The sequence below is a fragment of the Toxorhynchites rutilus genome, chromosome 2 (genome assembly GCF_029784135.1).
Source record: "Toxorhynchites rutilus septentrionalis strain SRP chromosome 2, ASM2978413v1, whole genome shotgun sequence".
NCBI classification, from domain to species: domain Eukaryota; kingdom Metazoa; phylum Arthropoda; class Insecta; order Diptera; family Culicidae; genus Toxorhynchites; species Toxorhynchites rutilus.
This window is the reverse complement of record NC_073745.1, coordinates 286630279-286653094: the sequence shown is the minus strand read 5'-3', so window position 1 is coordinate 286653094 and position 22816 is coordinate 286630279. Positions and strand designations below refer to the sequence as shown.

Here is a 22816-nt window from a genome sequence, read left to right as displayed (position 1 = left end):
TCGGGACCGTATTCTCATCATTCATGCCAGTAATAAAGTTCATTATAACCAGAGCGTTACGGCGGATATGGGTTCGCCTAATATTCTGGAGAGAGATTGAATCTAGTGGTGCATCAGTATTGCTGATATGAGACGAGATTTTTGGTGGTTCCGAATTTATGAGAAATGTAGACAACTCTATGATGCTCTTCAGATCGAAATGAAGCAATTTGCGAGAAAAAAAACAACATAAAACAGCAACATCAGATAGATCAAATCGAATTGATTTTAAAATCACGTACTCGCTGTATTACTGCTGATACTTTAATCTTGCATTCTCAACCTACACGTGCTGTTTCCCTGATATAGATATGAGTACAGAAACAAAATCTCTCTCTGCTATTGGTGCTAATATATTACTGCAAAACCTGTTTTTGTGCGGTATTTTTTGTGCGATTTTTTTTGTGCGATATATGAAAAGTAGCAAATTTGACGAATGGACCATTTTTTTCGATGGTTTATATGCATTTCATTGCGAATAAAGCGCAAATATGCTTTATTCGCACTGAAATGCATATAAAATTCTCCACTTCTGCGGTCCCTATCCCCCGCACAAAAAAGGTTTGCCTATATTTCGGTTACATCTGTTGTATCATAATAATTTCAGTCACCACTCCACTCGGGCCATGGATATATTAGAAAATCGGTAAATGAACTGTTTGGAGTACAACCAGTGTTTTTTTCTATGGGTTTTAAAGCGGATTTTCCAATCAACGCGGATTTCCTAATTAACCCGATTTTCTTTACGAGGTACCTATTCCCAGTGTGAAAAAAAAAAAGTAAAATGATAAAAGTGTTGTAATAAATAAGAAAGTTCCCAAAAACAACTGCATTTCATGGTTAATACAGAAACAAACAGCCTATGTTATATTTTTTTGTATTGTTTTATTGCGGACTACTGATAATCATCAATTTTTCAAAAAAAAATCGAATACTGCTTATGTCTGGAATAGAAAACAGGGGTGATAAAATGAACCAGTGTTTACATTACAATAATTGTACCAGAAACCAATTGATACTTCGTGACCACCCTATTCTTCGATTCTAAGATTCTAAGAATTCTAGGACTTAGGTCGTATGAAACTATTCGAGACACCCTGTTATGCATGAATCTGTCAAATGTTGAAAATCTATATACATAAAAATGGAGTTCTGTCTGTCTGTCTGTCTGTCTGATTCTTATGGACTCGGAAACTACTGAACCAATCGACATGAAAATTGGTATGTAGGAGTTTTAGGGGCCGGGGAAGGTTTTCGTGATAGTTTGAGACCCCTCCCCCTCTCTAATCGGGGGCTGCCATACAAACGAAACACAAATTTTTGCATTACTCGAGAATTAATCAAGCAAACGAAACCCAAGTCGGCATGTGAAGGTTTTAGGGTGCAATAGATGTTTTTACGGTGATTAGATACTCCTCCCCCCTCTCTTAGGGGGGGCATCCATACAAATGAAACACAAATTTCTGCATTACTCGAGAATTAATCAAGCAAATGGAACCAAATTAGGCATATAGAGGTTTTAGGGTGCAATAAATGTTTCTATGATGGTTAGTTGCTCCACCCCCCACTCAAAGAGTGTGCTGCCATACAAATTAAACACAAATTTCTGCATTACTCGAGAATTAATCAAGCAAACGAAACCAAATTCGGTTCGGTGAAGGTTTTAGGGTGCAATAAATATTTTTTTTGTATGGCTCCTCCCCCCTCTCTAAGGGGGTGCCGCCATGCAAATGAAACACAAATGATTTTAAAACAAGAAAAATACAAAATTTGACATGCGAAAGTTTTAGGGGACACAAAACGTTTCTATGGCGAATAGACACTCCTTCCGACTCTCTGAAGGAGGAGGGGTGTCCCATACAAATGAAACACAAATTTCTGCATAACTCGAGAATCAATCAAGCAAACGAAACCGAATTTGGCATGTGGTGGTTTTAGGATGCAATAAATGTTTCTATGGTGATTCGACACTCCTCCCCCCTCTTATAGCGTGGGCTGTCATACAAATGAAACACAAATTTCTGCATAACTCGAAAACTATCAAGCAAATGGAGTCAAATTTGGCATGTGAAGATTTTAGGGGGCACGAAACGTTTCTATGGTGAATGGACACTCCCCCTCCCCCTCTCTAAGGGGTAAAGGGAGAGGGGTCTGTCTTTATTCTGTCATATTTTCTGTATCAAACATTTATTCCATGTAACGGAGAAACATGTTATTTGCAAGTGGTTAAAAATCTTGAAAGAGAAATGTGTCTAAAAATAATCTGATATTATAATGATGAGCAGAAGTAGTAGAAATACTAGAATTTTTTTAGTAAACCGTAAATTCAACGGGGTCGATTAGAAGATCAATCAATGAACAATTCTGCGATTGGACTCATGAACTTACGCTTAGTAAGAAAACGTGAATGTTTGATTGTATTGATAACAAAAAAACAAATTTTGGGCGTGACGAAGTTAGCCGGGTCAGGTAGTAGTTTATAAAAACAGAAATTGTTCTCTCGGTAGCCATTCGGAATTAATTTTGCGCGCATCGCTTTTTTTCCGTTTTCCGTGAAATTTTGACTCGATCTTCGACAAATCATCAGTTTGAGGACTGTTCACATATTCTAGGAGAGGTACAGTTATTTTGGTTGATTAATTCAGTTAATTCGCAAATTACGAAATTACTTTGTTTTTCGGGGGTAAAATGGGCCACCACTGGATTACAACTTTCATTGGGAGTATAAGTTTGAAACGATTATTTCAACCAGATGGTACGTACTTTTACTTGATAATTACAAAAATTATCTGAATATAAGTGGGGTATATCCTTCCTTACGTCATATATTAATTTTAAAAAATACAAATAATTTGCATATTTTTCATTGCAATCGGTCAGTGTTAAGTCAGACCGGATTCAATAAAAACAAATTTGAAAAATGAGTCAATAGCAGCATAGCTATATTTATTCCTCAGCATAATTTCCTTCGAGGGTAATACACATGGTAAAGCGAGTTTCCAACATTTCCATTCCCTTTCTTTAGTAAGAAACGTCTAAATCTTCGAAATATGCTTCTGTGCCCCTCTAAAAACCGTATATTGGACTCAGTCATTTTAGTGGCGCCATCTGTTGAAAAATCCCGGGACTTTTCAGCCCATGTAGTATATGCTTTTCAAAGGATTTATAGTTATTGAAAAGCTGATCGAAAGATCGTAACTATATCATGGGCAGACAAAGTGAACCAAGTGTAAAAGAGTAAAAGTAAAAAAAAATATATCTAAACTTTTCAAAATCGATTTCAAATCCAACCCTAGTTTTTTTTTAACGATAAGTAACCTTTTTTTTAAGCACCTTACCCCGTTTGTCGTTAAAAGTATATATATATTTTTTAGGAAATTATTAACTGTACTGGTTTTACTCTGACTGAAGACATTATTGAAAGTAATTCAATATATAAAAAAAAACTTTTTCATAATGTAGTAGTATCTCGACTTTGAAATCGAAATCGAATATCCCGAATATTCCGAGGGAGAAGTATAGTCTTCAGAAAAACTAGGATCAGAACCGGGTACTGGATACCACAGCCATGACCCGGATACACCCTACATTGGATTGAACCTAAGGAAAAGACACTCGTGGACCTGTTCCGAACATTAAATCTTCAAACTCCTTTATTTGAACTTTATTTCGAGGGCAAAATACACGAATATCACTCAATTGCTGCAATACGTTCCTCCAATCCATCACGAATTCCACGAGTATAAGACAAGGATAGTCATTCAAACTAAATTTTGTTAAATAATTTGTAAAAAGTACCAATCTATTGTTTGTGGTAATTAAAATACTTTTTAAGTCCACAAAACCAGTTTGTTATATTGTATAAGTTTAGTGGAACAAATCCGAACTGTCAATGGAGAACACAAACGGAAATGTCAGTGGGGAATACAATATGTTGGCTCCTGTCAGTTCTACGAATCGTACGCAATCGTGAAAAATAAACAAATACATAGAATTGTGTTGGTGTGGTTCCAAATTCCTTCCCTTCGCACGAACTCGCCTACTTTGGGCGAAAAATATAGTTTGTTTTTCTTCGTCAGTTATCGTTCAAGGAAAATTCCTTATGAACTCGGATCCAATGTAACCGCAGATTTATGTCAAAACGTTCCGATCCGGAGAAATATCCGCCTAACACTTCTGCGCAGAACTTCAGACACTACAAGCGCAAAAAGTCACCTCAGTTATTACCAGATATGCTGAATTGGAGGATGATGACCGAAAAATAAGGAAATTATTTGAAAATGGTCAAAAGCCATTACGTAACTGAAGCCTTAAAGGCGATTATGCATGACTGCAACTATTGTCGAGTGCCACAAACATAAATTTTCCTTTCGTTTTGACTTAGGACTACGTCTTTCAATAAGTGTGCCAAATCGAAAAACGTCACATTTTCTATAAAATTTGATTAATTTTAATGATTTTCGGATCGGAAGTTCTGTAATTTGTATTCGAGCAACTACGAATTGCTCAGTCTTTTCACCCCTAATGACACTCGATGGTGTAAATGGAAGGGTTAAACAAAAAAAAACAAGTGTCGAACTGGTACGCTGTGTAATTTGGTTTTTTGCATTAAACACATCAGTCGAAAACTCTCGCCACCAACGGTGATATGAGTGGCGTCTCGTCCGTCTGTTCAAACTGTTTATGGGACAGGTAGACAATCTCCGAAAAAAATTAAAATATATATATTTTTTATTATTTCACATGGATGATGTAATTTATTTGTAATATCCATATTATCCCGAATATCCCGAAAATTCTCCACTGCAACATAACAAAACACTACGAAATAAACAATAATGAGTACCGGGCTCAAACCTTTCTTCTGAATCTGCCGTCATTCAAACGCTTTTCTGGATATTCAAGCGCGACAAACCAAACGCAATGAGCTATGCATGAAGCGATCACTACTACTAATACTTGCAGTAAAGATAACACATTTGAGGTTCAACGAAGTCGATGGAAACGATAGAAAACACACAAACTATTGTTGATTGAACAGATAGCTCACTTGGTCACGATTCACCTCTGATATAACATGCTCTTTTTTAAGGCCAATAAAATCACCAAATAGTTTATCTTGAGAAATGTGCAAAATCCAATTCTTCTACATAATTGACGTGTCGAAAATTGTCGTTTATCATCGGACAACCAACAGATCGGCGCGTTCAGTGTTGACTCAGTAAAAACGGAGCCAGAGAATCAAATTCACACCACTCCTTGACCTCTTGTATTGATTCAGTATTAAAATCTCAACTACGCCGCGGGCACATTCGGACACTTTTTTCCCTTGAGTTTTAATATTTTTTAGTAAACTTCAAACACAATCCTGAATTCATCCTAGTTGTTATTTAGACATCAATGTATCATACGAGCGTGTTGCGTTGTGTGTGCGTTGATGCGATTACGAATGGTTTATTCGAATTTTTTGAAAATTGACTTTTTGTTCAAATATGCAAAAAGTCAGTTTCGGACAGTGCTGGGGCACTTTCGGACAACGAGAAAAAAAGCTTGAAAATCTGTGTTTATCAACAATTACTTCCGTTTCCTCTTATTTCCATAATTTTCTGCATTCTTCCGTTTATTTGTATTTGCCTGAACGGAATCTGCTTGCTATGAAGAGTCAGTTCTGTGCTGTAGACGCAATGTTTTGCAGCATTGTGGTATTACCCGATGATTCAGTTGCTACTTCTGCTCCAGTGGGTGAAATCATTTGAGCATTCAAAATCCTTGTCCGAAAAAAACGTAGCCAATCGTTCTGGGAAACTGAGAGCTTTTGCTTAAAAGGGGCCATAACTGAAACATCCAGCGGCTGTAAGCTTTGTGTGACATAAGGTGGAAAAGATACATGAATTATGCGATCTTCTCGGCAATATATTATTGTTTCCAAAGTGCAATGACTTTTGTGATTGACGAGCAATAGCAAAATTGATTCATACTTTTCTGCTACCTTTTTCAAATATTGCAGAACATTGAGAAACAATTTTCCCGTCACACAACAACTAGTTGGGCAATTGGCAAAGCCAATGGACCCAGTTGGACCACCTGCGAGCATAGAATCATGCTAACATTCCTTTCGAAACTAGTTTGATAGCTTTTTTCCATCCCATCTTCGTTGATACTGGCTCTATCGGTTTTCTTTTTGTAGTTTCGAAACATCATTAGGCCTGAGAATCGAACTAGATTGAAGTTTGTTAGTTAACAACAATAAAACACAAATTTGATGAGGTATTGAATAGTGTCCGAATGTGCCCCACCATCATCCGAAGACAAATCATAATTTTATCTAATAAATAGACCTTTGCATGCACGTTTTTCCATTTCATATTAGTTACTAACTGAGATGGTGTACTTAAATTTTCTAAATATAATTCACAAGTATAGAATTCAATAAATATAATTCACAAAGTTCACAAAGGAATTGGGGAAATAAATACAGCTTCAAGCTCAAAAGCTTCGAAACGTACACTGTGTTGTTTCCGTAAGTAATAAACGACCAGGAGCTGTCAAACTATATAACAGATGTTGGTGGAACTGCTGCTAACTTACTTACATTTTTAATTTGATTGAAAATTGTACCTCTTTTTTTTTACGAGCATTATCCAAAACTGCCCCCCTTTCCTCTACTAATAAAAATGACGCAAGTGATACTACGTTGCGACAGCGAAGCTCTTCTAGGAACGTTGGTGTCATTTAGGAAAAAGAAGAATTATCTTCTAAACTTCAAAACTGAGTGATGCGGTAGATGAAACTCATAGGACTAAGCTTTACATTTATTGCAAACGTTAAGGTCAAGAATATTGTTACAGCCAGAGATGCCAACCTTCCTGATTTTCAGGATTTCCCAGACTTTTTGGCACACTCCCTGATATCCTGACGAACACTCGATTTTGCCTGATTTTACTGAAATGATCCCGATTTTTCCTGATTTTTGTCCTTTTTGTCTCATTGAAGTATAAATTATACGTAATAAATACAGTTGAAAATGAGAACAATCATAAAGGGTGTGTCACATCAAATTGCATCACGGAAAAAACGCTGTAGAAATACGCCCAGTAGACCGATACTTTTGAAAATTTTAGACAGTAAAATAAAAACTATTAAACAACTTTCGGCATTTTCTTTTTATTCATACTTCGAGCCCAAGCCCGTATGCTCGCACCTTCCTCTTTACCCCGTCCATAAGGGTCTGTACAACGTCAGGTTGTAGTTTTTTTGAACAGAAATCCATTTTCTCTTAAAGTCCGCCTCCGATTTGACAACTTTTGGGTTCTTCCGGAGGGCCTGCTTGATAATCGCCCAATATTTCTCTATTGGGCGAAGCTCCGGCGCGTTGGGCGGGTTCATTTCCTTTGGCACGAAGGTGACCCTGTTGGCTTCGTACCACTCCAACACGTCCTTTGAATAGTGGCACGAAGCGAGATCCGGCCAGAAAATGGTCGGGCCCTCGTACTGCTTCAATAGTGGTAGTAAGCGCTTCTGTAGGCACTCCTTAAGGTAAACCTGCCCGTTTACCGTGCCGGTCATCACGAAGGGGACGCTCCGCTTTCCGCAAGAGCAGATCGCTTGCCACACCATGTACTTTTTGGCAAACTTGGATAGTTTCTGCTTGCAAATCTCCTCCGGAACGCTGAATTTGTCCTCTGCGAAGAAGAACAACAGGCCCGGCAGCTGACGAAAGTCCGCTTTGACGTAGGTTTCGTCGTCCATTACCAGGCAATGCGGCTTCGTCAGCATTTCGGTGTACAGCTTCCGGGCTCGCGTCTTCCCCACCATGTTTTGCCTTTCGTCACGGTTAGGAGCCTTCTGAACCTTGTATGTACGCAGGCCCTCCCGCTGCTTGGTCCGCTGGACAAATGAACTTGACAAATTCAGCTTATTGGCGACATCCCTAACCGAACTTCTCGGATCACGTCTAAACTGCTTAACTACGCACTTGTGATCTTTTTCACTGACGGAGCATCCATTTTTGCCGTTCTTCACCTTCCGGTCGATGGTTAGGTTCTCGAAGTATCGTTTTAGTACTCTGCTGACCGTGGATTGGACGATTCCCAGCATCTTACCGATGTCCCGATGTGACAACTCCGGATTCTCGAAATGAGTGCACAGGATTAATTCACGACGCTCTTTTTCGTTCGACGACATTTTTCCAAATTTACGAAAAATTGACAGTGAAGCATGACCAACGTGATCTATACACTCTTATCTGATTATAAGCGAAAGCTGAAGATATAATTCCTAAAAATTAAATTTCTACAGCGTTTTTTCCGTGATGCAATTTGATGTGACACACCCTTTAATAGCTTACATAAAATAAACTATTCGATCGGCAGTTGTATAATGCTTACTCTTTGTTGATTATCTTCGGAATAGATAATCTATTCCGAGGTGGTTCACGTTATCGGAAATACATTGTCAACAATTATTAAATCTTGAAGTTGGCGTGAAAGAAAGATAGTTTATCAGATTAGAATGGCCGAAAGCAGTTTCAAATCCTTATATTTTATATTTAAATTGTTATTTGTTGTTTTTTTTTAATGTTGTTCTGACTCTTATTTCACCATTTGTAAAGTGTTTTTGTTCAATATTCTTCACAATTTTCTAAAAAAGCGACCTTCTATTACGCTGAATAGATATTCGATACGGAAATGTAAAGTTTTATTCATCAATTATGATTTCCGCTTCATAATAATAGAACACGAAGCTCAATACCGTCAACACGAATTGAATAAATTAACATTTAGGATAGTGTTCCGAGACCTTTTTTTCTCTCACTGCTTACTTCAATGATGACAGCTTGTCTGTAGAGATGTCATCCTTGTAGTAAGAAGTGAAAAAAAAGAATACGCAACACTATCTTTGGCAGATTTTATATGTATAAAACATTAGTATATATGAATCCAAAACCGGGGCCCTACAATGTTCTCTCAAGGGAAAATTTCGAACCTATGGACAGCATAATCCATCATCATTCATTGGGATGAAAAAAATCTATGCTGCGCGAAAGATGGCTATTTATTGTGGAATAAAACTGTACCTATACAATTGGAAACAAAAACAATGTTGCTTTTGTTTTCCCAAAAACCAGCACGAACTTTCCTGACAACCCAATATTAACTATCCTGATTTCTCCTGATTTTTATATTCATTCTTCCTGATTTTTTGAAAATTTAGTTGGCAACTCTGGTTACAGCTTCAATTTAATTGATAGAAACAATCTAGTTTAATATAAATTTTTAGGATAATAACACATGAACAATTATTAACTTTTGAGCTTCTCACTTCCAAAATGTTATTAAAATCCACTAATTTAGTTGTTCCGCGTACCGCAGCGTTCCGTAGCGTACTTTTTACTGTAGAGCCAGTTTGAGGCAACAGAGTCCGAAGCAAAACAAAAGTTTTATAGCTCTGTTATTGTTGAAATTCGAACATATGCGTAGGAAGATTTTTTCCATCAAATATGGTCGTCTATCACCTCCTGGGATAATCTGGATAAATTTATTTCTTCATGTGAGAAATGTATTTTCTGACTATAAAGGGATGAATCAAAAATCAAATTCCTCTTTTATTTTCAAAAGGCGAAAAATACATGCAAAAAAACGAATAATTTTTTTTTCTTCACTCGATTATATACAGGATTCGATTATATACAGTGAAAAGAAATCAAAAACTCTATATAATCGAGTCCGCCCTGTACCACCCATTCCAAGCAGAATCTTTGTTGTTAATTATCAATCATCAGAAAATTTGGCGAATCCATTTTAACAAAATCGAATACTTCTCCTCAAAAATTCACTTTCATTCTTACAAGTACCGATATATCACCGACGCGATTCACTACAATGTCTTTATCAAATCAAACAAAGCTCCCCACAATCAGTGTCTACATACCTACCATCATCGGCTTAATTGGAGAGATTTATTTCGCCGTTTTATTCCACCGGCTCAACCACACATAACAACTCAAGTACACGGTTCGTCAGAAGAAAGTAATAATCCGAAGCCTGCGTGGTTTGCGACGAGCGAGCGAGCGAGCGACAGAGAGAAAAAAGAGGAATGGCCGTGTAAGAAATGCAACAATATAATTAAGATAAAATTTATTACGTTATCACTTCCGTGCACCGTGTCCCCGACCGAGTGATCTGAGATGCCCGCTGTCTCACGACAACATCAGCCACAGAGAGCAGATTGCGGGTATCTCGGAAGGAAAGAAAACGGCAAACAACATGCGCAATAGCCTATCACTTGCGCCAGAATGATACGGTTACGACTGCGCCTTTTTACCAATAAAAGCAATATTAGTAATGACAGTAATAACAGTAATAATGAGATACGTGCACTTGGGGTTTCGGATCTTTCAGTCTGCGGTCTTGTGATCGTGTGGTTTGTGCCAGTAGCTTATGACCAACTCCACTCCGGACCGATCCGGTGCATAATTGGCCTGGCTCAAGATTGTAAATCTCCTTATTATGGTGGTACATGCATAACGCAGGCAATGGCGAGTGATTCGCCTAGCAACACAAACAAATTCAAGTTTATCAGCTTCGCCCGATCATGAAAACTGTATGTCAATATCGTGGGCACATATAGATCACAGCTTTTCATTCCCTCCACTCCGCCTGCGTAAACTACAACACACGGTGAAATCCATTTTCGCCAGACAGAAATTAATGAAATTTATTAAACCCAAAAAGGAAAAGAATCATTTGTACCCATGTGTATGCAAACATTTTCCTGCTTGTGATACACATCTCTGCATGATGATATCACCCATACCCAGATAAATCGAGAGTGAAAAGAGTGTTTATGAAGAAACGAAACAACGCAAACGCGCGTTGCATAGCTATCACTACAAGTGCATACTTTCGATTCTCTTCACATGTTTTTTTCTGATTTTTTTGTTGTTGTAATGTGGTTTGTGGATCTGGATCTCTACTTATACTGTTTCCTTGCGCGGAGTTTCACTGCCGATGATGCAGCTGCCGGCTTCAACTCTGCAATGCATCTCAATGTGTTCTAATATTGCCGCAAAAAAAGGCTCGAAGATGTAAATCTTGGGTCGCTCTATTATACGCTCCAGGGTGGATGCGTTGTTTGTCGAAAGGAGTTTTTTAAAGCTTCTTCCATTGAGTAATAATAATTCAATTCATGGATATTTTCCTTCGTGTTTCACCTGCCTTGATGATTCGCCAGCAATTTGAATTAAAGCCATTATTAGCGGAAAAATCGTAATTCATGAATAATTATTTTATGGATTGAGTAATTTTCAAATACATACATACATTTTTTTCGAATAATGTTACAGGTAACGCTTGCAGTGGTCTGCACAAATGTATGGGGAGTAAGAAGTTCATATTTAACAAATCTTAGAGAATTCACGATTCGATTGGTATGAAAAACATCAAAATCCGTTCGCAGCAAAAATAGTTATCAACGTTAAAACTGTTTCAAAACAACGTGACACGTTTTTTGACGTTTTTTTTTAGGACTACGTCTAACCGGAAGATATAGGGGGTGAAATGAAAATCTAGGCACTGAACAAGTTAGGAAAAAATGCAAGATTTGGAACGCTTATAACTCGAGCATTTTTCAATAGATCGCAAAGGTGTTTGCATCAATTGATAGGACATATATCTACGCATCTATCATAACGAATAACATTTCATTCTTGAGATAAACAATTGAATAATTGTGAAATAAAGTTTCTTTTTCCTTTTTCTACCTCAGTCCTTTTTCCTTTTTCCTTCAGTTCTTTTTCATTTTTATTTATTTTGTTTGCGGAGACTACAAATCTTACAATTAATTCGTCTCCGAAACCACAGTTTAAGGTACGGTAACGTGCTCAATAATGAAATATATGATAGTGAATGAGCTGATGACCACCTATGCATTCCCCATCATTTTGATTGTACGATATGTGCATACGCCGAAAGATGCACGGCGTTGAACATTTAATAAGTACAAGGCCTTCAGAAAAAAAATCAAGAATCAACTATAAGATAGTGAGAAAAAATTGAGAAAGTTTGTAAACGCAAAAACACAACACCAAAGGTTCTTTTCAGAACCCGCAACATGTTCATAAAGAGTAAACAGTAAACTAATCCATTTTTCAGGTAGATAGGTAGGTATTCACGTAGGAGAAGAAAATAAAACAATATATTTAAAATATATATTTAGCAAAAGCTGTCCCCTTTGTATAGTCCTACGTCACTCCGGTTATGTCACCGACATTACCCACCCGTCTTTTTTTATTCGGAACCTTCACTGAAGCCCTTAGTTCCAGATCAAAAAAAATCTTGATAAAGGACCTGTTCTGCAGAAGACTCATCCATCACCATGACAATAGATCTTCCCAAGTCAGTGATGCTGTAATGGCGAAATTGGACAAACCACAGTACAGGGGTGGAATTTCGCATTTCGAAACGATTGATTTTTGTTCGTTTCGACCTGTTTTGCCATTATGAATCTCGAAGCAAGCTCGAAACGCGTGGAACGAATAAGGCAGTAGTAGAGTTTCGAGTTTGGCATTACGTAACATTGTGTTCGAGCGTTTTTTGACTCAAAACGAGAACAAATGTCTCGACAACAAATGGTTGATCGTTATATGGAAAAATGCTAGTTAAACGTTGATTTTAGTACTAAACCTTACATCAAATAAAATTTCAATTGTATTTCGTTTGGTTTTGGCGTCTTTTTGTACCAGTATGTGAGTATAAATACAATTCTTTTAGTATGTTGCATAATCAATAACTTCTCATTTTAGCACAATGGAATCACAAAGAAATACCACAAGCAACACTTCCCAAGATGAACATTTGACGGAGTTCATGGAGGAACATTCGGATCCCTCCCGAAATTTGCTGAATACCCCTGATACGAAGAGGACTTTTCACAAATTATGGAAAAGTTTAATGAAAGCACCTGACGCCCCGGTGCGGAAAGTTTCGTTGTGGGAAAAAGTACATGTGTTCATTTTCCGTAGGCCTTAGAATGGGCATACGAGTACCATCACTACACCGGGTATCTCGAATTTGTCGAAGAAATATTGCTTTGTTTCATTAAACGATGTTGTATCCAATTCGATCCATTTTTCGCATAAACTTCTTCCCAAAAGTGGCATCATTTCATTGAACACTGATGAAACTGTTGGTTGAGCTCTACCAAAATTTCCTCCTACATTAATTTGGTACGTCCAGAAGGATCAAGGCGGCCGTGAATTTCGAAGCTGCAGGAGTTACAGTGAATAATTATTATCCTTTATATCGAAAACCTAAAAAAGACAAACTCACTCTTTTGCACTTAGCGATAGAGGGTTACTTTTATCCCATTTATCGGCATTATTTCCGCAATAGCCGTGAACATTGCTTTGTTTACGAACCCAAAAATTTGACAAAAAATCATGCAAAATTTCACCAGTAGCTTAAAAAATTGTGTTCGGTACACAATTTTTAAAAAAAAACCTTTTTTTTTGTGTGGAAGATAGGGATGTGCGGTAGATAGGGACCGCATAAAAAAAATTTATCCCAAGGAAATAACTCAAATCCACGCCGTTCACCGTTCGATTTTCTTTTGTTTCCCTGCTTTGTGATGGGACAGTTTGTCCATTCGGTTGCGCGCGACTATTTGTGCTTTTAGTTGCACGTCGAAATTTGTTGCTATTGGAGATCGTGTCATGCGCAACTTAGAGCATTTGATGGAAGGATGGGAATGATTTGAGTAGTGGATAATTTAGATGCAAATATGCTTTTTCGCACTGAAATACATATAAACCATCGAAAAAAAACTAAATGGGCGAAAAATTCGTCGAATATGCTTCTTTTCATATTCCGCACAAAATAGATCGCACAAAAAAAACCGCACAAAAACCAAAATCGCACAAAAACAGGTTTTCCTGTACTTTCATTTGTTCTCAACACTTCCAAAATGTATACGTGACAATCGTTTTTTATCAACACACTCCGTTTCATAATTATAGAACCACTCTATATTTTTTGTTTTCAGAAATATACAACAATCCACGAAGAAGAGAACCAGTTCGACCGATCACCGTGTTGTTTCTCACTCAGATGAGAAATTAGAAATTTTCGATTGATCCGGTATCCAATTCTCGAACGGATATTTTACCCCTGAAGACTAAGGATCCAATTCTCGAAGGGATATTTCACCCCTGAAGACTAAGGATCCAATTCTCGAACGGATATTTTACCCCTGAAGACTGCTGAAGCGAAGGCTTTTGGATCCTCATGTGTCGACTCTTTGAAAACACTCATAGTCATAGCATCATGAATTTTGAGAATTTTTTTATTTTCCTTAGGACACGCACACCGAAGGTTTCGGAAGATTTAAAGTCTTCGTTAACAAAGAAGAAGAATTTATCAATACAATTGCGAACTTAATCGTAGCTATAAGCAGCACAATACGAGGGTCGTTTGATAACCTCATAATTATCATAATTATAGGCAACACTGGCCGAGGGACTTTTCGTCAAAGAAATTTCCTTCGACTTGCACTGTGGTCACGCGTATTCTAGAGCTTGCCCCTCGAAATACATTCAAGGCGTGTTATTTGGCTTAGGAAATCTCAACTAAGTATTAATAAATGACGCTAGTTAATGCATACGTTGAAACGGCAAAAGTTCCACAGGAAACGTAAACGCCATTCAAAGAAAGAAAGGCAACACTGTTTTGTTTTGTCATTTGGTAAAAGATTTCAACTTAAAACAAAACAAGTTTTATTCTGCAGCATAGGTTTTAGGATCTTCTGCTGCTAATTTGGGGAACCGCTACAGAAGCGCACTTAATGCTTGTCGTAGCTTACGGCGAAAATGCTCTCGGAAAATTAATCACAGTGCCTCGAGTGGTCCACGGAAATTAAAAATTGTGATTTGGGAACCATCAACATCGCTATACTGCCGTAATCTCGCAAAGTGACGCAAGCGCCGGAGGTAAGAATTTTCAGTACGAGACTTTTTGTAAAATTGCATGTATAATCAGCATACGCGTACATTACGAAAATCTGATCTGTGCAAAATGTGTATTGTTGATGGAAAAACATTGCCATCGGCTTGATTTTTGAAAAAATGCAGTTTTATTTAAGCTATGCCACCAACGCCAATTTGTTTTGGAAACAGCAAATTTAAATCGCTGTCTCCACAACCGATTGGCGTTCATCCATCAAAGTATGTGAGAATCTGTTTCCAATTATTTTCTCCAACATGCTGCCGTTCAGCGAAGCATCAGGGAGAAGAATTCACATACTTACCCAACTTTGTAGCATGAGTCGAGCAGGTTAGCGTAGTTGAGAACCCGATTGTAATAATTATGGACAGCACCGATTTTTTCGAATTCAAAATGCAATTGAAACCATCCGTGTTAAATAACATAATGCCGTCCGAAATTATCCGAAGTAAAACAGATTCAGTTCACGCGAGGATGTTTTGAGTTTTGTTACAAGATGTGTTTCGTTTCGTTTCGAGCATTTAGAAGAGTGCAGCTGTTCACCAAATCCGACATTTATCCTTCAATCAACACTCAGCTTCAAGGAAAGTAAACATCGTCAAGAAGCTTTTTCCCTTGATGCCTGAAGAAAAAAGACACTACATATTAGGGAATCCTTGTAATCAACAATTAAATTGATGAATTTGAACTATTTAGTTCTAATCTTTATGAGCTATATGTGAGAACAGCAATACACTTCAATCTAGGATAACTGTACTTTAAGATGAGTTAGATTTTATGAATTTAAAGTACATGGTTTTGTGAGCTTCTTAGTACATGATTTCTAATTCTGAAACAAAATTGCTATTATAAAAGTAACATTACATGGGGATGGACTGTTTTTGATTAAAATACTTGGCATGACAAGCTTCTCGGAAGTGTTTTTTTACAAGAAAGAAGGCATGTGAGTTTTATTATGCTAAACGTTCATTACGGAAGAAGTTGTTATGTGAATATTGCTGTCCCTGCTCGTTCATCGTACTCTATCAGAATAGGTAAAAAATCACATCGCATCACTATCAAATTACGTCACAACATAGAGAAAATGGTGCTTGCGCCCCATCACAGTGGAAATGGCGCTTGCGCCACTCCGTTTTCAAGCTTTCACGGGGTCATTTTTTCACATTTCTGTAAATTTTCACAGTTGTTTGGAAGGATTTGGTATTCTTTATCGATCTATAACAAAAAACGTAAAATGTCAATGTTGGCGCTTGCGTCACTTTGCGAGATTACGGCAGTATAGACGGAAGATGTCGAAGAACGCCGTGTTACCGGGAATACCGAAGGTTACTGTCAACAAATCATCAATTTGAATTGAGCTTTGGGTGAAAAACGACCGAGGTAGTAAAAAGGCAACACAACATAATTTTATTGCATGCTAATGCTCCATCACGCACTGCAAAACCGGTCAAGAAAACGATTGAGTCAAATGGTTGGGAAGTTCATGCTGCTTACTCATGAGACATCCTCCTTTCCGACCACCAACTATCGGCATGGACGGTGACACGCACTTGCTGGGCAGCGCTTCAATTTTGGGAAAAAAATGTGAGAAAATGGCTTGATGAATGGTTTGCTTCTGAGAAGGAAGTTTTTTTTTGGAATGGCAACCACAAATTGCAAGAGAGATGGAAAAAATATAGTTATCGATGGAAAATAATTTGAATAAAGTAAATTTTTCATTTCAATGCAATGAACGTGTTTTCTTTAAGAAAAGACTTCATACTTGTACACCTGGCACAAAGGGAATTTCATTTGTGGTTTTTATTCTAATCCCACTTCAGATAGCGAGCAGCCAACAGCGAAGCAAAGAGATTTTGCCCGATGCGAAATCTAAAAGCGGAATCGCTTTGGAATGTCGATAGTGTGTTGTGAATGAAATATGACCACAGTTCAGCTTCTAAAGAAAACCATACAAATCATTAAGCTTTTTCAGGGCTACCAGCCACCAGGGCCACAGTAAAAATGGCCTATTTCATGACTTCAGGCCACCTTTTGATGGGCGATTCAGGGTCACCACATCTTTTTGAATAATGGTACACTTCAATTTCAAATAGCGTATTTTGATTATCAAACCATAAGCAATCAATGATTCCAATGTTCGGAATTACCAACATCACATTTACCTTATGTTTCATACAGGCCCAAAATCAATTTGACTCTTTGTTGAAGCACTGAAAACCAGGGCTCTGCATAGTCATAGTCAACTGAGGATAGTCAGCTGACTACCTGACTGACTATATCCGTATTCAGTTAGTAATGACTTTTGGCTTCTTCACGCAGTTTCTCCGCTAAAACGACTAAACAGTCAGTCGGGCGTTTAGTCGCTATCTCCCTCTACCGACTCGACTATATCATTGAATTCTTCCCAGTCAAATTGTCCTCATTGCATTTTGAAGTGAATTCCCCCAAAACAAATTCGTTCCTCTCTTTCTCTCTCCCATGTACGTAAGCATGCATCGATGTTTGAGTTCAACGTGGTTTGACATACGCTACAGGTGAACTAGATTCTTTTGTATCGTACACGAAAATTACTCACACGTATAAAATAGCGTGCAGTGTGTGTGTGCGCTATTTTGCACGCTATTTACTAATACTAACGCGAGAACCTTTATAGCATACTTGATAAATGTCTAAGTTCGTTGGTTTGAGTTCACGATGGGTAGACAATAAACCGTCCATTGATGGGGTAATTTCTTTTTTGCATCAGAAATCACGTTTTCGTTCCTCTTTATATGGACGTAAAAATAAGATTGCGTACGCGGGTATAAATCTCGTTCCTAGGGGAGTAGAAAAGTGGGTTGAAGTCAGTTGAATGAAGAGACAGATTTGTATTCATTAGTCGAGTCAGTTGAATTAGCCACTGACTGGACTAGTTCACCTGTCATCCTTGCTAGTCAATTCATTTTCTAGTCAAGTCACTTTTTCTTGTGGGAGACTGCCAAAGCAGTTCTAGTCGAGGCGAAGCTACTGAGAGTAGAGTCGGTCTTCATTTTTCACCTTCGAAGATTTTGGGCCCTGCTGAAAACACATGATTGTCACCATATAATCAAACTGTTAATCTTCCCTTTGACAGTTCTCGATATTTGGTAGGTAGTACCATTCCTGAGATCGATGGGGTAAACGATTTAGACTATTCCTCCCTCAATAATTTCAATTGTATCAATATGAACTGAGAATGATTCGCCTTGCCCGAAAGATTCACTTTCCTCGCAACTTTCACTCTTATTTGCAAAGCCGCTCCCGATCGCCTTTCACACAGCAACTCGTTTATCAACAAACCACAATAAATATCCTCACAACCTACCCACAATTTGCAGAAAAAGATGCGTTGCGGTGTCTGACACGTTGAGCTGTGATAACGAGCTTGACTCTATATCATCAACCCTGGCTATGGTTCAACCTGGCCCATAAATTCACCACCCACTGATCCGAAAGCCACCTAACTAATGCGGGTTTTATTTCGGTATTTGTGGGATGATAGATTGCGGCTGGAGCAAGGGAAATGCGGATATGATGATAATATAAGAAAAAAAAATGATAATAGAAAACATTTCCCGTATTTATGGTTCATCCTTAATCAACGATTCCAATGATGAGAGATGACAGTAACATAATTTTTATACAGCCACGATTCATTGACTCACGCGACTTCAATACGTTTAAATGGCCCCTAATGCGGGATAACTGGTTCTTGGCGTCGAGGGTAACGTAAAAATGGATGGAAAAACAAATTCCAGCCGTGGAGAGGAAACGGCAAAAATAATATGGGAAAGTAAACGATAAAGAAAATCGCTAAATAGGTGTAACGTCACACTCGAGAGGGCTTCAGCGAAGCGTGACACAGCACACACGCGTTCGTTGCGCTATTGACATTGAAATTGAAAATGAAAGTTGAACACAGATTTTCCGTTGCCATCGTGTGCTGGATATGGCGGCGAATGTTCATATGCAGTTAAAGGGAAGCAGTTTACTTGTTCTAGTGAATTGATAGAGACACCATGTTCTCCGCTCGGAACCTAGGACAAATACTTTCGTCATTCGATCAGGTATAATACAGGTCGAACTCGATTATATATAGTCGACCATTCTTTTTCAACAATTATTTTAAAATCCTATACATAATCGAATCTCAAAAGAACAGTTTTTTAATTAATGTATCAATGTCAAACATTAATAGAAAAATAGCTTTTTTGTGATTCGATTATGTATTGGATTCGAAAATTAACGTTGAAAGTGAAATTGCGATTATATATAATCGAGTCCGACCTGTAATAACCACAGGAGAGAGAGAGAGAGAAAATCGAAGAATTTCAACGCTTGAATTTCCAAGTAATAAAATGTCTGATTCAAATTCTTGAAATTACATTCGCCTTCTTCTGACCAGCTGATAGGCAAATTTTAAGAATATTCAATAGACACTCTGACATTGGATAAGAAATATAGGCCCTCTGCCGATAGCAATTCATTCTGACGAAGCTCAGGTCATACAAATATACCCACATATACTTATCATCCAAACACGTTATAGTATCCAGAAACAGTTGTAGGCTCGACTAGTCGCTCCTTTCAGGAAGGTTGAAGAATGCTGTTTATTAATCTCAGCCCGCCAAGTTCTAAGAAAAATAGCTAAAAATGTATTTGATACCTTCACGGTAGTCACCCACTACGACGAGTTGCAGCCAGGTTAACCTCTTCACGCAACAGCTCATCTGATAAGGAATGTTGTAACACATAAAAATAAAACGCAGTAGAATTTGTTGAAACTCACAATTTTTGTTTTCTTTTTATCGATAAGCGCTCGGTTTTCTTTAAAACTCATGCACTCGGAACAAAACTATCCCAACCACGAAAAAATGCTGTAACAATTCCATGCTTGCTCGAATATGTGGCGCCGCGGCCAGCAGTGAAAACAATAATGTATCATCGTACAGACCCCATAGATGTAATTATTGGCTTCTTCTCATCCTGCCACCGCGGAACGTGGTTGTAAATCACATAACGAACCGAAAACACGCGCTCGTCTCTCGATGATGAAAAGTATACAGTTGCAGAAACGCGAAAACTTACAAGTAGACAACTTTTGGATTGCGAGAAAGTTGAGTTTCCAAAACCTACAACTGGAACTGAGGATAGACATAGTGTGTACATTAGAGTGAATTTATGGGAAAAAATCGACCCTAAAATTTCAAAAAGTTACCCTACACAAAATGTTCACCACCTCGAAAAAACACCCTATACAAAATTTCAGCTCAATCGAACTGAAGGGAGAGTGGCGCCAAATCGCTCATGCTCAATCGGATTTAAGGGAGACTGGCGCAAAGCGATCAAAGTATGAGTTTTTTGAAAATCGAAAAATCGCCCAGGGGGGGAGTGAAGGAAATCGAATATTAGCTCATTTTGGACTTCATTAACTAGGGTCCCAGACGTTAAAATTTTAGTTTTTTTGAAATTCGAAAATCGCCGGAAGTCGGAGTTTTTAAAAAAAAAATCTATGCCAAATGTCTTAAAATTGCATGACACGTCAAGATTTACAGAGATTTACAATTTTTTTTGTGAAAAATCGACTTTTTCACTGACGAAAAGCGACCGAGCGCCAATAAATTTTTTTTTTACAAATTTCAAGATATTTGGCATCAAAAATATTTTTTGAAAACCCCGATTTTCGGTGATTTTACGGTTTTCAAAAAACTCAAATTTTAACATCTGGGACACTAGTAAACGGAGTCCAAAATGAGCTAAAGTCTTCCTAAGGGTATATTGGGTTGGGGAAAAAGAAATTTCGTATATTGTCAATGTGTCGTTTTGACAGTGTAGTGATTGTCCTTTTCAGTCTCAAGTTATAGCGCGTCAAAGATGGAGTCCCCCAAGCAAGAAATTCGCCATATTTTACGTTTACTACCTGCGAGGTAAAACTGCTACGAAGGCGGCCGAAAAAATTCGTGTAGTTTATGGACCCGATACTGTAACGATTTGCACAGCACAGAGTTGGTTTGATCGATTTCGTTCTGGTGTAGTGGCTGACGAAGATACACCCCGTACTGGTAGGCCAATCGTCGTGGAAACCGATAAAATCGTTGAAATCATCCAAGTAGACCGGCATGTGAACATTCGCTCGATTGGTCAGGAACTGGGTAGTCATTTGCAGAAGATTGAATTCCAAAAAAAATTGGATGTATGGGTGCCACACGAGTTGACGCAAAAAAATCTTTCAGACCGAATCAACGCCTGCGATGCACTGCTGAAACGAAATGAACTCGACCCATTTTTGAAGAAGATGGTGACTGGTGATGACAAGTGGATCACGTACGACAACCTAAAGCGAAAAAAGTCGTGGGCGAAGCGCGGTGAGCCGGCCCAAACCATCGCCAAGCCCGGATTGACGGCCAGGAAGGTTTTGCTGTGTGTTTGGTGGGATTGAAAGGAAATCATCCACTATGAGCTGCTCAACTATGGCCAGACCCTTATCTCGGTTCTCTACTGTGAGCAGCTTGACCGTTTGAAGCAGGCGATTGATCAGAAGCGGCCAGAAATAATCAACAGGAATAGTGTTGTTTTCCACCAGGACAACGCTCGGCCTCACACATCTTTGATGACCCGCCAGAAGCTACGGGAGCTCGGATGAGATGTCCCATTGCACCCACCGTATAGTCCGGACCTGGCTCTAAGTGATTATCATCTCTTCCGGTCCATGCAAAACGCTCTTGGTGATACTAAGTTGGCCTCAAAAGAGTCTTGTGAAAACTGGCTGTCTGAGTTTTTTGCAAATAAGGAGGGGGGGGTTTTATAAGGGGGGAATAATGAAGTTGCCTTCTAAATGGCAACAAGTTTGCGAACAAAACGGCGCATATTTGACTTAAATTGGATAATTTTAAGTATGTTAAATAAAGCGTCAAATTTCGATCAGAAATACGACATTTCATTTTTCCCAACCCTATATTATCGTGCAAATCAACAATTCGCAGCAAGTTCCGAAGAAAAAATCGTGATAACTTTTTTATTGGCACCCAAAACCATACATTTCGTCTCATATTCCGGAAAAAAAAATGAATCCCAGAGTGTCGATTTTTGGCAAAAAAAATATTTCAAGATGACAGTATGCAGTATGTTTCATGCTATTTTAAGACATACGAGTCATACGTTCCTTAACGGAAAAAATCCGTGTTGATTCTCCGATACACAACTATGGATAAATAAACAATCTTCATCAAAGGTTCAGACAGAGAATCAAAAATACAAGTTTATCGATCAAAATCCTGTGAAGTGAAGGGTGACTAAGAAATTATTGCCATAATGACAAACAGCTGTGTCTGTTCTCTCACTTAACAAAAATTAAGGAAATTTGATATAGTTGCTCTTTGTAGTGCATTGTTTTTACGCTGCCAATTGGTACATACGCGGATATGCGAGAAAAATAACGAAAAGGCGCGCGAAAATGTTATTCAATTGCAAAAAAGGTTCAAAATATCAATTCAACCATTTCGAGAGATTCCAAACGGTTCCGATTGACATTAGACTACAAACGTAGTCTAAGTGGTAACATCCGTACCTCTCACGCAGAGATCACGAGTTCAATTTCAACTCCCGACATTCTTCCAAAAATGGAAGTAAAAGTGACGAACCAGCCGAAATGTGTTGAAAGTCACTATAATAGAGAAAAAAAACTACAAACCTAGCATCCAGAACGGACCGAGCGGTTAGAGCCAAATTTTGATGGAATCCAAACGTTTGAACTCATGATGTAG

The 22816-nt window shown here is 38.1% G+C and overlaps 1 protein-coding gene across 4 annotated transcripts in view; it reads right to left on the bottom strand.

The window, feature by feature from the left end:
- LOC129765169 (synaptic vesicle membrane protein VAT-1 homolog-like) overlaps window positions 1-22816 on the bottom strand; it is a 127774-nt gene that overhangs the window by 84016 nt on the left and 20942 nt on the right. The window lies entirely within an intron of this gene.